At 36.3% G+C, this 5,559-nt stretch overlaps 1 protein-coding gene across 1 annotated transcript in view; it reads right to left on the bottom strand.

The window, feature by feature from the left end:
* Positions 1 to 766: 766 nt before the first annotated feature.
* Positions 767 to 5,559, bottom strand: part of cunh4orf54 (chromosome unknown C4orf54 homolog) — a 23,471-nt gene continuing 18,678 nt past the window's right edge. Inside the window, exon 3 of the mRNA XM_008287848.1 lies at positions 767 to 4,874. The gene's annotated coding sequence lies outside the window, so the exon portion shown is untranslated. The remainder of the gene's footprint in view (positions 4,875 to 5,559) is intronic.

Raw genomic sequence — 5,559 nt, 5'->3', positions numbered from 1 at the left:
GCCTGAACAAAGAGAAACAAGTTAGTGACAAGGAACAAAAGTGAAACCAAAATCCAAAGAGTGGCTGACTAACAGAGTTATTCAACAGTCCGGCATCATGTGTGAGCCCGGCTTTCATGGTGCAGGAGTGAAGAGCAGACAGGTGGACCACTCACCACAGGTGTACTGCAAACATTCCACACATACCTCACTCACATGAAGGAAAGGGAAAAGATGGAGCTGGAGGTGGAGTGCATGACACCATTTTCCTCAGTATGGACAACTGAGTGTGTCTGTCATGTCTGTCAAGTTTCTGTTCATGTCTGCACATTATGTCTCGTCTTTCCTGTTTTATTTTGAAATCACTTCACTGGGTGTTCTGTTCTAGCTTTACTTCCTGTACCTGTCTTGTCTCACCTGCTCCCTGACTACCTCCCCGCACCTGTTTCCCATCTCCCCTCATTACCTTGTGTATATTACCCTGTGTGTCTCACTGTCTCGTCGCCAGTTTGTTGCACTTCACAGTCCTCGTACCAGCGTTACGCAAGTTAAGTCACAGTCTGTTTGATCTCGACCTGGTTTCTGCTTTTTGGACTTTGCCTCTGCCCGCCGATTCTCGGATACTTCTGCCTGTTGGACTGATTTCCTGTGTACCAAACCCTGACTGCCATTAAACCTGTCTTTTGCCTGTCCACCCATTCTGTGAGTGAGTTCATGACAGTGTCATACTGTGCAACAGATCGTGGAACCTACTCTTTATTTGGTCAGTCAGCAAGTGATGTGACAGTTTTGCAAAAGGGTTTCACGTTTATTGAATTTTCACAACGCAACAAACATTTAACAACAGCATCTGATATCAGCCATTGTAGCATTCATGACACAGTTTTGACCCGACACTGTACATCTGCAAAACACATCAAAGTGAAAAAACTCAAATCCAAAAGAGCTTTTTTAAAAAAAGTCATCATCGGCACTCATACTTTTAAACAAAACACTTTTCATTGCTTCATTTCTCTGTATCCACATGATGTCATGAGTCTTCCACTCAACACTTTATTCCTAAGTCTCCGACCTCCTCACCTTTCCTCTCTACGACAACTTTCTTTAACCTTCACAAAATGTACCCTCAGTCCAGTAAGTTCATGCAGCAGTTTAAAAGTAGCAGGGTAGCCACCCCCCGCCTACCACCTGAAATCTTCACGTAAATCAACAAAGTCCCACAATCCCTCAGTGAAGCATGAAATCATCACATCCTCCCATGGAAAAAGTATTTACACGTATACACAACTTTTCTTCCATTACATCAAAGTACAAAAAGAACAAATCATCATGCACATTAACAAAAAAAAAGTCTGTAAAAGTCTGTAATAACCACAAAACCCAGCAATGAATGACTTTACTGTTGTGAATAAAGCCCAGCAAGTTTGAATAGAAAAGAGAATAGACTATTAAAATGGGGAACATGGGAAAATATAGATTATTTAGGAACCTTTCAGACAATTGCACAGCTTTAGAAGACTTATCACACTTATGAAGAGTGATATTACCAAAGTCATAGAAAATACTGGGATGGTATTTTTGTGTTACTACGTATGATATGCTATTGTATACGATGTGGTAGTTTCATTATAGTATTTAGTATTTTAGTAGTATTGTTTTATTTACAATGAGTGTATTAAGCACATATAAAGAGTCAGCTTACACAAACTGTTAAAATATATATATGGACAACTGTCTACCAAGCTCTAGATGTGACAAAGATACTGTTCCAGATCATCTGTCTTACCATATTTTTTATTTGCGTTTTGAAGCTTCACTTTAGAAAAAGTTAATGGAAACCCAGTTGTTAGATAAACATTTTATGCTTGCTTTTTTGAAAAAGAATGAATGCACTTCATAGGATACGTAAAGCCTTTTGTTTTATAAATGATGTGTCGAACATTTAACTCATGTGACTGATCAGTTGTTCCTATAGCCGCTAATGTGAAAGAATAATTGCAGATTTCCCAATCAAAAACAGTTTTCCTCATGTAGATGGAAAACGATTTGTTCCTTTCTTGGTGTTTTTTTTTTTTTTTGGTAGTTGGCAAACAGCTGGGTTTGTTTCTAGATTCTTGTGCTGTGCTAACCTATCCATCAAGCCCCAGCTCCTCCCTACGTCAGCTTTATGGCTTAATAGTAACGTCGCCCGAGTGTAAATAAAGGGCGTACGTAAATGTATGTTGTTTGGAGACCACTGTTGAAACAAGAGATGACGTTTTAGAGATGTTGCCTTTGAGGAAGTTCTTCTATAAAATGTTCCCACAATGTTACATGACAACAAAGGAAGGATGTTGTCAATGCAACATTCAGAAAGGGTTTTTAAACATTGCCTTGAAATTATATTTGATTTCTCAAAGTGTATTTTCTGACAAATAGAATAAAACTTCCTGCAGACATCATTACTTGAACTTTAGGTAACGTTCTCAGAACGTTTTTAGAATCAAAATTTTTGTAGCTGGGTAAAATGAGCAAAGAAACCATGTCCTTCCATCAAGTCCTGTGTGTTGCTGACCCATCCATAGAGCCCCACCTCCTCCCTACTTAAACGTTGTGGCTCGATAACAATGACGGTCAATCGAGGGCGCTGTGACTCTGGAATGATCTGCCCGAGGACATCCGGTCGGCTAATTCTGTGCTTTCTTTTAGGTCACTTCTTAAAACACATTTCTATCAGAGAGCTTTTCCTGATTTTATGTAAGTTTTATAGCTTCCTGCTTTATTTGTGTGCTTTCTATTTCTATCAATTATTCTGTGTGCTTGTTGTATTTTCACTTTTAATTTATTTTTGTTGAAAAGCACTTTGTAACGTTAGTCTTGAAAAGTGCTCGATTAATAAAGTTTATAATTATTATATTATTATTGTTGTTTGGAGGCCTTTGTTGAAAGGAGCGATGATGTCGTCTCACAGGATGTCTAGATGTCACTTCACAATTAAACATAACGATGGGTTGAAATAAATGCGAGCAAGTAGCATCATTACCATATAAGCATCCTGACTGAGTTCAACTGAAATTCTGTTGACTGTATTTCCACATCAATACCAACATCATTTAATTTAGGCTTTTTCCAATGTTAATTAATAAAAAAACTACAATCTAGCTCAAGCTAGCAGAATGCATCTGTGAGGAAACAGCAATTAAATCCTAAACAGTTTAACGTTTTCCACATTAAATAATCAGCCGAAATCTAAACAAAATACAACCTTTACAATATCGTGGCTTATCCAGCATAACTCAATAAGACATGTGAAGGCATTCCTGGATAACACATCAACCATTCTAAAACTGCAAAGGTTACAAAAGATTATTTTGTTTTCTAGCATAATGGCAATAAAGTAACACAAATAATTCAAAATGTAAAGGATGGACTGTCCAGCAGATCCACACTCGGTGAACTCTTATGTACAAAACAATATGTCAGCGTCATTAATAATGTGTTAGAAACAGTGACACACATAGAAATGAATGTCAAACGGAGCTAAAGAGTCCATCAGTGTTGTGTCATTCTGTTGCTCTTGGAACCTTTTAACGTGGAGCGAAAACTGAGGAGAAAATATTTACATGTGCTTTGCGAGATTTAGTAAAAAATCCCTTTTACATAATGTGTGCATACATTTATAAAGTTCTGTGTACAGATTCAGTCTGAACCGGTGCTGTGGATGCAAATCTTCCCTTTTGTGCATTTGCGGCTCTTCATTTTCACTTTTGTCATTCAGTGGACACAGATGGAACCGTCCAATATTCATCATCTTTCATGTGATTTTGTACATTTTTACACACAAATTTAAGATACAAATGATACAAACCTTATTGACATTAATAAAGACATTTCTACAAATCATCTACAAATACTGTGAGCGCTATGATTTTTCTTTTTTCGCCATTTTAGAAGGAAAAATTGTGCAAATGAGAGAAGTTAATCCACATAATGAGGCTGAAAAATCCACAAATGCACAAGTGAGGATTTGTAGTCACAACGGCATTTTTGTACCTAAAAAGAATGAAGCTGTCCACATACATCTACAAAAGTCAATTTAATCTGTTGTACATTCTTTTTGAACCACTGCAGAGCTCCTCATTTACACATTGAAATCTTCTGGATCACATGTGAATATTTTTCAAATTAATTTCATATTTGTTTGGAAACCTAAAATTCTCTTCTTTGAATTTCATTAAAAAAAAAGCCAGTTGTCCTTATATGTGGTGAAGGAATTATTATATGTAATAAACTCCATCATTGGTCACTTCATGAAACCGCAAAAGATTCTAATAATCAACATGATGTTCTCTTCAGCTTCCCATACTGTTCAGATGATTTGACTACTCAACACTAATGAGGAAATGAAAAGGTCGATGAACTGATTATGACGTTTCCATGCAACGTGTGATTGTATAAAATGACTTTTGTGCATTTTATGGGACTAACACAAGAAATGGTTTGTTGGCATACATATTTGGCTGCATGATACATATGTTGGGTTAGAATTTATAAATATCTAGTGGTGCTGATGTAAAAATAAAAATACAAAATCAATGAAAAGAAAAATTCATTTGTTCAAACAAAGGATTTCCAGACTTAAACCCTGATTAGTTGGGGGGTGACTGATCACCGTGCTAACAAGTCTACTATACAGACCTGTGAATAAAATGTTCAATTCTAATTTCAAAATTTTTTCCCCTTTTTTTGTTTTTTTACAGTGTGTTGACAAACTTGTACAAGTTAGAAAAAGTGAAGCAAAGTGTAAAAGAGTCCTTTTATACAAAAGGCCCAACAAGAAAACAACAATAAAATGAACACGTGAAATGACGACGAGGCCGAACCAGAGCGCTCCAGCATCCACTCAGAGCTCAGTCCTGTTGGAAACCAAGAAAGCAAGACAGTTCTTATGAGCACAACAACAGCAGATAAAACACTTCATGACACTTCATTTTATGTCTTTGACTTTGTTATGATTTAACATGAAGCTGATCTGAAAAATGAGTCCGTACACTTTTTTTTTTTCCTACATGCAGAGGTGGAATTTGATGTCAATTCAAAATGACTGTGTAACACCCACATGCAAAGTGGGTGTGGCTTAGCAAACATGGTGATGCAATAATTAGCTGGAGTTATACCAACAACAGAGGAAGTGGGGTGGAGCAGAGGAGGGTTTGCAACCACACACACAGTTTTGCTGCCAAGTTGGAACAGAAATAGGATGATATGTTTTTAAATATGACAATTAGACCGTGATCACATTATACAATGATACTGCTTTATTACATCACAAGTCGTTGACATTCAAGCATGATTCTCTGATTTTTTGACGTTAGCTGGTGAGTAAAAACACACATAAGAAAAATAATTTATAATTGTATTTATTTCAAGTTAATATACACTTATCATTCACACAGATCAATGCAGTTTGATTTAACTATGACAAATCTTTTGACACAACTTAGCATTTGGGCTTTAATCAAAACTATTTTTACAGAAATATATTTTCATGAAAACTGATTTTTTTTTACACATATTATACGTAAAACGAGTTGAATGAAA

This window comes from Stegastes partitus, unplaced genomic scaffold, assembly GCF_000690725.1.
Source record: "Stegastes partitus isolate 25-593 unplaced genomic scaffold, Stegastes_partitus-1.0.2 Scaffold524, whole genome shotgun sequence".
Taxonomy (NCBI): domain Eukaryota; kingdom Metazoa; phylum Chordata; class Actinopteri; family Pomacentridae; genus Stegastes; species Stegastes partitus.
The sequence above is the reverse complement of the archived record's forward strand: the minus strand, read 5'-3'. Positions and strand labels throughout refer to the sequence as shown.